Genomic DNA, 11849 nt, shown 5'->3' on the forward strand with positions numbered 1-11849 from the left:
CTCCCACACATGGGTCAGACGGTGGGGGAAGAACAGAGGTTCCAAACGATGCAGGGTGTCTGCAGGGACACTGGGCTTGGGGCCACCTTCCTGCATCATGGCTGACAGGGACCGTGTTGTGGTGCCCCAACCAGTCTCGGGGCCCATCTATCACTGAGGTCAAGACCAGAGCCTAGCCCTAGCCGGTTTGGCTCAATGGATAGACCATCGGACTGCGGATCAAAGGGTCCCAGGTTCTATTCCAGCCGTGGGCAAACTACGGCCCGCGGGCCGCCGACCCATTTGAAATGAATAAAACCAAAAAAAAAAAAAGACTGTACCCTTTTATGTAATGATGTTTACTTTGAATTTATATTAGTTCACACAAACACTCCATCCATTCTTTTGTTCCGGCCCTCCGGTCCAGTTTAAGAACCCACTGTGGCCCTCGAGTCAAAAAGTTTGCCCACCCCTGTATTCCAGTCAAGGACACGTATCTCAGTTGCAGGCTCCTCCTCCCCAGCCTAGACCCTGGTTCAGCGTGTGCAGGAGCAACCAATCGATGTGTTTCTCTCACATCGATATTTCTCTGTTTTTCCCTCTCTCTTCCACTCCCTTAAAAAAAAAGTCAATGGTAAAATATCCTTGGGTGAGGATTAAAAAAAAAAATAGACCAGCCCTAACTGGTTTGACTCAGTGGATAGAGCATCGGCCTGCGTACTGAAGGGTCCCGGGTTTGATTCCGGTCTAGGGCCTGTACCTGGTTGTGGGCACATCCCCAGTAGGGGGTGTGCAGGAGGCAGCTGATCGATGTTTCTCTCTCATCAATGTTTCTAACTCTCTATCCCTTTCCCTTCCTCTCTGTAAAAAAATCAATAAAATATATATATATATATATATATATATATATATATATATATATATATATATATATATAAAGACCAGAGTCCGGAGAGGCAGAAGGTTCCAGCAACTTTGTCAATCAGCACTGGGGACCTGGGCTGGGGGCTCATGGGTGAGCATGTCTGACTCCAACTTCCGCTTCCAAAAATGTGTTGCAGGGAGTTCAGTGTCACCAGTGTGAAACTCAGGTCAAACTGGCATGTGATAGAAACTCAGATAGACCTTTGAGGCCAGAGCAGGGCAATGGTGACCTCACTGGCCTGGGTGCAGGGACAGGCTTTCACCTCGGCTGTCTCTAGCTGTTGTGCAGTGCAGCGGCCTTTCTGGGAGCAGAATTCCCGCCCAGTGGGAGGGGCAGAGCGTGGCAGCTGATTTTGTTTTTCACCCACTGTCTTTGGTTTGGAAAGCAGGGCAGATAACTCCAGAAATATCTAGGAACACTCTCCTCTCTCTCACCCCCCCCCCCCCTGCCCTGGGTGGTGACTGGTGGTAGCATCAGAAGGTCAGCAGAAGTGCTGTGTAAACAGGGCTGCAAAGCACAGCTCCTGGCACAAAGGCACAAAACTCTGCACGTGACTGGGGACAGCCAGAGGTTGCAATGACCTATCAAATGGATGAACAGACAAGCCCAAGAGCTCCCCCACACACTGGAATATCACTCAGCCACAAAAAGGAGTGCAGCACGCACACGCACTGCAACACGGATGGACCTTGCACACACGATGCTCAGTGAGTGAGGCCAGACACAAAAGGCCACATGCCATAGACCGATTCCAGTGTGTCATAATTTCAAGAGTTTCATCAAAAGGTTGATGAGACTTGGGGACTCAACAGGGTTGAGTCACACATGTAGTCACCTGTTGGGAATGGCTTAAGGCATTTCCCCAAACCTGAATAGGAAACTGATTGTGGCTGCCAGACAGCTAAAAGGCATCTTAATCTACATGTTATTGCCTCCTACTGGCCAAACACCTGAACAGCCGGAGGCTATTCCCCAAACTGACAATGCTTCTGTACCTTTTGAAACCTTACCCTTTGAAGTGTATTATCTCCACCTTGCCTCAGGACAAATTGTGTTAATAAAAGCAAGGGTCCTAGGCAAGGAGGGAGTCTTCAGTTCCTTTAGCTGAATGTCCTCTGACCCCCAATGCCTTTCAAAATTATATCTCGTCTCCGGACTCTTTATTAGTCCCCGGATTCCTATGTCATCTACTTGCAGCCCCTTTTCCAGATTCCTGAACCCTTCTTGATGCTGGGACAAGAACCCCGGCAGCCACACAGTGTGTGAGTCCATTTATGTGAAATTTCCAGAACAGGCACAGCCACAGAAACAGGAAGTGGGTTTGTGGTTGTCAGGGGCTGAAGAGGAGATGGGTGGATGGGTGACTACAGATGGGATCAGGGCTTCTTTCAGGGTGGTGAGACGATTCTGGCAGTAGATGGAGGTGGTGATTGTACAACGCTGAACGCACCAGATACCACTGCAGCGCGCACTATAAATGGGTGGATGGTGCAGCTTGTCAGTGATACCCCAAAAAGACGTTTAACAGATGAGCCCAGCGTGCTGGAGGCTCGCGATTGTGTGTGGTGCAGTGGAGCTTGATGGTGCCATTGGGGCACGAAGGGAGACAGACGACTGTCCTATTGACCGAGACCGGACACAAAGCCAATCACGCAATACAGCGCTACTGGCCTGGAGAGGCTCTGAAGGAGAGAATCTGTGTGAACAGAAGAAGGGAACGGGTGGGGATCCCTGAGAGCCGGCAACATGTAGACCAAGAGCTGCACGCCAAGTCTACGTGCACTCAGACTGCACTCTCAAGAGAAGGATCAACACTGGGAAGCGAGGCACTTAAGGAAACGCCTGCTTCTCACTCACAAGAAGTTTCAGGAGAATGAACTGGGAAGGCACCACACCCTGTGCCAGGAAAGTACCCAGAGCCTTGGCACCTGGTGACATGTCTGGTGACATCTGTGTCGGTCACTTTGGAGGAGTTCCTGGCATCAGTGGGTTGGTCTAGGGCTGCTGCTCAGTATCCCATAGGGCTGAGGCCAGAGAATAATCCGGCCCCAGTGCCAGCAGGGCCAGGCGGGGAACTGTTCTAGAGAGACTCTGACGCAGAGCAGGAAGAATCATCCAGAATGTTCCAGCAGCACTGTCTCTAGAAGTGAGTAACTCCAACTGCTTTCATGTCTTTAAATAGCCACCTGATTGCTGTTCCTGTCACATAATGAAGCAGGACCTGTGACTCAGGGAGTGTCCCTTCCACTTAGTGAGACAAAGCTGGACCGTTGTCAGGTGGTCACAGTGACCCACCTCCTGGTGGTCATGCCCTCGTGTGGTCCCCTCCCCCGACTCGCTCTGACCAATGAGTGGGGCCATAGTCACATCAGCTGGTGATGCCCTCCTGGCCACTTTCTCTTGCTGGCTCTGATGAAGCACGTGGTCATGTTGGGGTGGCCCATGTCGCAGCCAGCAAGAAGCGGAGGCCCTCAGTCCCGCCCCTGCCGGGAGCTGAATTCTGCCAACAGGCCCAGGACTTGGACGTGGGCCCATCCCCAGCTGAGCCTCTGGGTGAGATCCCAGCCCTGCTAACACCTTCACTGCAGCCTGAGCAGGGGAATTCTGACCCCGGAAACTGTGAGGTAGCAAACATGTGTTGTCTTTTTTTTAATGTAAAGAGGGTTTTATTTGCAGGGGAGCAGGACTCTAACCAAACAAGCCAAATCCCATGCCAGCATCTGACTCCTCCTTCTTCTCGTTTTTGTTCTCTGCTGCAGCTGGGGCAGAAACAGCAGCAGGAGCTGCAGACCCTGGGGTGGCAGCGCTGGCCACAGGCCTGCCAGCAGGATCTCTGGCCAGCTTGCCAAAACCCTGGGTGATGGCATCTTTGCTGTTTTATCTGTTCAGCTCACTGATGACCCTGTTGAGCTGGTAGTTGTCGGCGTTGATGCCCATGCTATCCAGGATCTTCTCTTTTTTATTTTATTTTATTTCTTTTTTATTATTTTAAAAAAATATATTTTTATTGATTTCAGAGAGGAAGGGAGAGGGAGAGAGAGAGATAGAAGCATCAATGATGAGAAAGAACCATTGATCGGCTGCCTCCTGCACACCCCACACTGGGGATGGAGCCTGCAACCCGGGTATGTGCCCTTGGCCGGAATCGAACCTGGGACCCTTCAGTCTGCAGGCCAATGCTCTATCCATTGAGCCAAACCAGTTAGGGCATATCCAGGATCTTCTTGATGTGTTTGGTGCTGGGGGAGGCATCGCCCCTGAGGGTGGCCAGGAGGCAGAAAACAGCTCAGCCCACCTCAGTGGCAGCAGCCAGTGTGTTGTCTTAAGTGGCTTTGTCTGTGGTCATTTATTATGTAGTAGCCCATGAATACATTTACTTTCTGATTAATAGCTAACTAATAGTTAATACAGCTACTCTTTTTATTATTATTTATTTTTAAATTCTTTATTGTTTAAAGTATTACATGTCTCATTGACCTCTCCACGTCCACCCCACCCCACAGCACATGCCCTCACCCCCCAAGTATCTGTGTCCATTGGTTATGCTTATATGTATGCATACAAGTCCTTTGGTTGATCTCTTATCCCCCATCTCCACCCTCCCCTGCCTTCCCTCTGAAGTTTGATGGTCTGTTCAATGCTTCTCTAAAACAGCTACTCTTCAAGACACACATGTGCAATCTCCATATTACACACAGGAAGTTGATGTTTAGAGTTTATGTTAGGTGTTCTGACCCTACAGCCAGGACTCTTCCCTTAACTCTGTCTGGCTGTTCTCTCTCTCCAGCGGTGTTCAGGAGAAGGTTTTGAACGTTCCTATGGCTGAGAGTTATGTAACCTTGACTATTACTCTCTCGTTTTCCTGCATTCTGCCTAGAGGCAATCGCCTGTACAATGTTTGTTTTTTGTTTTTTTTTAAATATATTTTATTGATTTCTTCACAGAGAGGAAGGGAGAGGGTTAGGGAGTAAGAAACATCGATGAGAGAGAAACATCGACCAGCTGCCTCCTGCACACCCCCGGCCAGGGCTATGGTGTTTTTGTTTGAATTTGACATTTTTCATAGAGTTGAATGTACAATCAAAAAAGAAAATCAATTTTCACAAATGTTTTTATGATATTCTGGCAGAAAAAGAGGTTCACTAGTTGTCGAGTAAGAAATTTTAAAAATAGTAAATAAACCTTAACGAATTACCCATATATGAAATACTATTTTAATCTAAATTATATATTAATTTAATATGTACACAAATTATATGATATCTAAATATATGAATACATCTATATGTAGTGTTATAATGAACATATCAGTAAACTTAGAAATTAATATAAATTGTTAGCCTGCCAGAAAAGTAACTTTAAGTGCTTATGAAATAAAAAAATGTTTATGAAATAATTTCACCATGTTTTCCTTGGATTTGTGGCTCATTAATGTATTTCAGCAATATGGTTTCCTGACTGTTTTCCCCACAGATATGTTAATCAGGAAACTTGACCAACATAAGTGTTCTCTGTCCCATCTTGCAACTCCTGCTTCCTCACAGTTTGCTTGGCATTGACATAACTTTGCCTGATTGACTTTGAATTCTTTATGCCTTTTTCATAACAGCTTTGTCAGGATAGAATGCACATATAAGACTCTCCCGTTGGAAGTACACAGCTCAGGGGTTTTAGCAGAGTTGTGCAACCATCACCACCATCCGTGTCCGTCAGAAAAGAATAAAGTGCTAAGATTTTGGCTTTTCTCCTCCTGAGGTCCTCATATTTTAAGAGAAGAATCAACCACTCTCTCTGTATCAGGGTTGGCCAATTTTTTTTTTTTTTCTGTAAAGGACGGATAGTGGTTATTTTCATCTCTGAGGGGTGGGGCTGGAGCCTCTCCCAGCTGCTCAGCTCTGCCTTATAGAGCAAGTTCCCAAGATATGCAAATGAGTGAGCTGGGCCATGCGCCAATAAAACATTCTTGACGAAAGCAGGGGTAGCCCAGCTGATGTGGCTCATGGTTGAGCTTCCAGCTATGAACCAGGTGGTCACGGTTGGATTCCAGGTCAAGGCAAGGGCACAAGCTCCGGGTTGCAGGCTTGGTCCCCAGTAGGGGGCATGCAGGAGACAGCTGATCAATGAAGGAGAGAGCGATAGAAACATCAATGATGAGAGAGAATCATCGATAGGCTGTCTCCTGCACACCCCACACTGGGGATTGAGCCTGCAACCCGGGCATGTGCCCTGATCAGGAATCGAACTGTGACCTCCTGGCTCCGTAGGTCGATGCTCAACCACTAAAGCAGTGATTCTCAACTTTCTGGCCCTTTAAATACAGTTCCTCATGTTGTGACCCAACCATAAAATTATGTTCGTTGCTACTTCATAACTGTGATGTTGCTACTGTTATGAAACATAATGTAAATATCTGATATGCAGGATGGTCTTAGGCGACCCCTGTGAAAGGGTCGCTTGACCACCAGAGGGGTCGCCGCCCACAGGTTGAGAACCGCTGCACTAAAGGGAGCCATGCCAACCAGGCTTTAAAATTTTTTTAAAGCAGGTGGTAGGCTGCCTTTAGCCAACCTTGGTCCATGACTGCTGTATTTGGTTTTCCGTGAACCAGTCTTGTGTTATGCTGTAAAATATTCATCATTGCTGGTTTCTGGGCTTCCTATCTTTCATAGGAACTGTTTTCCTGTCTTTGTCCCTCAGTTAATCTAAAACTGTTTGACGTTTTACTAGTGGTTAAATATATACAGCACAAATATATATGCAAGTGGTTAAATATATATCTACACTAATAAAAGAGAAACATGCAAATTGACCATCCCTCCGCTATGCTCACCAGCCAATCAGAGTGATATGCAAATTAACCCAACAAAGATGGTGGTTAATTTGCATACACAGGCACGGAGCGAAGACTGAAGACAGCTAGAAGGAAGCCAAGCACTGCAGAAGGGAGCGAAGTGGCGGAGAAGGGAACGGAGCCGAGGCGGAGACAGGAGGGAGCGAGGCAGCAGAGAGGGGAGGGAGCGAAGCGCGGAGAAGGGAGGGAGCCAAGGCGGCGGACACGGGAGGGAAGCCCACCTCGGTGGGCTTCGCTCCCTTCGCTGCTTCGCTTCAGCCTCAGGAAGCCCTATTCTTGTAGGACTAGGCCCAAAGAAGCCCTATTCTTGCAGGAATCTTCCTGCAACAGGCCTCTAGTATATAAATAAATAAATACGCTAGAAACTTAATTTTGCCAATTGTCATAATCTATGAAACATATTTACTAATTACTAATTCTGATGATAAAAGGTGAACATATTCAATTCATGTCATCTGCAGGTGTGAGCCTCAGCCTCGCAAATGCAGGAGGATCAACTTAGCATTCAGAAAAGAAGCCAGTTACAGAATCCATGGCGAAATCAAGAGATTTCCTACCTGCTCCAGACATAACCATCCAGAAAGTACCATGGGGAAAAGGCATCATGGTTGTATAGTTGTAACCAAAACTAACTAAGAAGTAACTTTAAAAGGAACATGCAGCCCTGGCCGGGGAGCTTAGTTGGTTAGAGCGTCGTCCCCATATGGCAAGGCTGTGGGTTCAATCCCCCAGTCAGGGCACATAAAGAATCAACCAATGAATTTACCAAGTAGAACAACAAATTGATGCCTTTCTTTCTCTCCCTTTCTCTCTCTGAAGTCAATCAATGAGAAATAAAAAGACACGGGCCGATGTGAAATGTCAAGAACAGGCAAGTCTTCAGAGACAGGAAGTGGGTTCCTGCTTGCCAGGGGCTGGGGGAGGGGTGTGGAGTGACTGCTGGATAAGGACGGGGCTTCTTTTTGGGGTGATGAGAACGTTCTAGAATTTGATGGTGATGGTTGCACAATTTGGGGAATGTACTAAAAATTACTCAGTTGTTCACTTTAAAATGGTGAATTTTATAGCATGGGACTTATAGCTTAATTTAAAAAAACTCTATGAGCAAGACAAAGAAAAACAAAATGTGCAGAATGCTTCAGGATGGAAATGACAAAGGGACGCGAAGGCTGGAATAAATGGCTCGAGGCACTTGAGGCTCCTGGGGACCAATCTGTGTCCCAGAATGACAACCTGGGCCCAGGTTATTTTCCAAATTGACCAAAATCCCAGAGGTATTGTTTTAAAACTTAAAGTAATTCTAAAGTTCACCTGCACTATGAACCAAATGCAATTCTAAGTATAATAATACTGTTACTATCCTACGTATAATATTACCATGCTAAGTATTTAGAATAGTTGAGAAAATACAAAAACAATAATAATAACAAGGAACTTATATTGCCAGATATTACAATTACTCTAACTCTGTAAAAGGTACATTAAAACTGGAGCCCGGCCTGTGTGACTCAGTGGTTGAGCGCCGACCTATGAACCAGGAGGTCACGGTTAGATTCCTGGTCAAGGCACATGCCTGGGTTGTGGGCTCAATCCCCAGTAGGGGGTGTGCAGGAGGCAGCCAATCAATAATTCTCTCTCATCATTGATGCTTCTATTATCTCTCTCTCCCCCTTTCCCTTCCTCTCTGAAATCAATAATTAATATATGTGTGTGTGTGTGTGTGTGTGTGTGTGTGTGTGTGTATATATATATATATATATATATATATATATATATATATATATTTTTTTTTTTTTTTTTTTTTAAAGAAAGGAAATGCTTTGAACACAGAACCACCTGGGATCCATTAACTTGATTCTCCTGGAACACAAGAATTAGAGGTGAGCTTCTGAAAGACTCCCTGAGAGTCACTCGTCCCAACAGGACAGTTCATCCCAAAACTTGTCCAACAGGAGAGAGAATGGGGGCGCAGGTACTGGTGCCTGGGAATCTAGTCATACAGGTGGTGGTAGAAGGAACCAGCAGCTTGGACGAGACCAGCTGGCCGTGTTCCCTCCTGGCCAATACCCAGGGGCCTATCATTTCGGAGTGGCTGTGGACAGACAAAGAATGGGACAAAGAATGGCAGAACGATGCAGAGGGCAGCCTCGATGTATCTAAAAGATGTTCTTCCAGAAACTCAAGAACTCAGTGGGGCCATCCTAGAAGACCTGGAGCTCCCTGTTACTGAAAGTTTCCACACCAGGGCGGGCATTGTCCTAGAGCCTGCTGTTCAGTAGGGCAGCCTCTAGCTCCATGGGCCTATTTAAGTTCTAATTAAAGATTATTCCTCAACCCTTCCCTTCACAGTAGCCCCTGCCTGTGGGGTCTTTTTTCTTTCTTTCTTTCTTTTTGTAAATATATTTTTATTGACTTCAGAGAAGGGAGAAGGAGAGAGAGTTAGAAATATCAATGATGAGAAACAATCATTGATCAGCTGCCTCCGGCACTCTCCCTATTGGGATGGAGCTCACAACCTGGGCATGTGCCCTGACCAGGAATTGAACTGTGGCCTCCTGGTTCATAGGTGGATGCTCAACCACTGAGCCACGCCAGCTGGGTCTTGGTAGTCGCCCCTTTCCACCATGGCAGGAGGCTTTTATCCCTCAGCCATGCTTCTAAAAGCAGTTCCCGAGTCAGTAGGAATGTCAAGATAGAGACGGAATCCCTGCCAGTTCATAAAAACTGATGGTTAAGTCCTGGAATTTGATGACTGGTCCTCATCCTGACCTCCAAATGGAGAGGGAGCACGGGGTCATGGCAGGGGAACAAGTCAGCGTGACATGGGGGAGTGGGCCCCGTGGAAGGCTGGGCGATTTGGAGAAGCCCAGACATACATATATATGCACTTGCCTCTCTGTTGAGAACCATGCATTTTGTGGATTCCCCATAACCTAACGAATCCCCTCTTAGTTGTAGCCATTGTGTCATAGCTACAATGAATATTCCCCTAGTCAAATCTTTACAAATATCCCTAATTATTGCCATAGGTAAACCGCCAGTATTGGTGTTGGTGTCAGAGGGATTTGCCTGGGAGGATGTTTGCATGGTTGTATAGGACCCTGCAGCTAGGAGGTACCAATATCACCTCCATGGACATTTTCATGGTTTCTATTTCCCCACAGCCTTCTCCCCACACTGTATATTAGGCCTTGTGTCATTTATCAATTTGATAGGACACATCCTCACTGCAGTAATGCATTGTTGACCATTTATATTGCCAATTCACATCAGTGGGGAGTGGTCTGTGCTTATTGGTTAGCTAAATTCTTTATATATGGGCTTATGCTTTTATATACTTTTTTATAAAAGCTTTTCTATACATATAATTTATCGTATATGTTACATAAACTTCTCCTGGTTTCTTGTTTGTCTTTAACTTTAAGAACACTTTGACGTATCTTTTCCATTTTTTTTTTTTACATTTTTGGTCAATCTTTTCCCTGATGGTTTCTACTCTTGGTGATGAACTTACAGACTTGGGCTGGGGAAGACCTTTATGTAAATATTCTCCTTCATTTTCTTCTTATTCTCCATGGTTTCCTTTAATTTATATTACACACTGGGTAAACTAAGAGTTTAATTTTCACGTATGGTGTGAGGTAAGGCTCTATGGAAATTTTGATTTTGTTCAATAACAAGTGAAGCCCCCATTTCAGCACAAGCAATCCTTCTGTACAGATCAGAAGGCTACTTATTTAAAATGTATTTTTATTGATTTCAGATAGGGAGAGGGAGAGATAGAAACATCAATGATGAGAGAGAATCCTTGATCATCTGCCTTCTGCACGCCCCCTACTGGGCATGCGCCCTGACCAGGAATTGAAGTGTGACTTCCTAGTTCCATGGTCGGCAAACCGCGGCTCGCGAGCCACATGTGGCTCTTTGGCCCCTTGAGTGTGGCTCTTCCACAAAATACCACGTGCGCTGCACACATACAGTGCGACTGAAACTTCGTGGCCCATGCGCAGAAGTCGGTATTTTGTGGAAGAGCCACACTCAAGGGGCCAAAGAGCCGCATGTGGCTCGCGAGCCGCGGTTTGCCGAGCCGCAGTTTGCCAACCACTGTCCTAGTTCATAGGTCGAAGCTCAACCACTGAGCCACCGGCTGGGCTGTGCAAAGCATTCTTTCTAGAGGGTGTATGACTTTCCTATGACTGCTGTAACCAATGACCACAAATTCAATGACTTAAATAAGTTTATTCCCTTAAAGTTCTGGGTTCAGGAGTCCAACATGGCTTACATGGAGCTAAACCCAGATATGGGCAGGGCTGATCCTTCTGGAGGCTCCAGGGAGAAGTGCTTCAGGCCTTTTCCAGCTTCTAGAGGCCCCACATCCCTGGTTTGTGGCTCCTTCCTCCATCGTCAAAGCCAGCAGCTTCGTCTCTTCCATCTCTGACTCTGACCTTCCTGCCTCCTCTTATAAGGACCCTGTGATGACATCGCCCCACCCACCCCTGGGGAGTCCAGGGTCATCCCCATCTCAGATAATTCTATCTGCGAAGTTCCTTTACCACATGGGGTGACATGTCCACAGGTCCCTGAACTGGGATGAGGGCTGTTATTAAAATAACAATAACAGCTCCCAAATTCTTTAACTGGTCCTGGAGATTATTGAGGGTAAATCAAAGGGTAAGGAGACAATGGCTTCTTTAGACGGTATTTCCAAACAACATGGAATTAATTCACTCTCGAGGGAAACGTCTCCCTTCCCACGGTGTCAGCACGCCCCCTGGGGGCCGGAAGCCACACTGGGCTTGCAGGTTCTTGGTGGTCAGTCCACCCCAAGGCTCTGCGTGGCCCTTGGCGTCCATCAGGCTCCTCTTCCCCATCTGCTCCCGCTCCAGGAGCATGGCCTGCAAGCCCCCTTGCAAAAACCCAAATCCCATTGGCCTGAAATCATGACATTTTACATTTGAAAGGGGCCCCTGAGAGTAAGATGTCTGCTCCCATTTTTCACTTATGAGAGAAAAGTTTGTGTCACTTTGTCCTGTGTCCAAGGTTGCAGGGCTGGTTAATAATGGCTGGAATGGGCCCCAGCCGGTTTGGCTCAGT

The sequence above is a fragment of the Myotis myotis genome, unplaced genomic scaffold (assembly GCF_014108235.1).
Source record: "Myotis myotis isolate mMyoMyo1 unplaced genomic scaffold, mMyoMyo1.p scaffold_m19_p_6, whole genome shotgun sequence".
Classification (NCBI taxonomy): Eukaryota; Metazoa; Chordata; class Mammalia; order Chiroptera; family Vespertilionidae; genus Myotis; species Myotis myotis.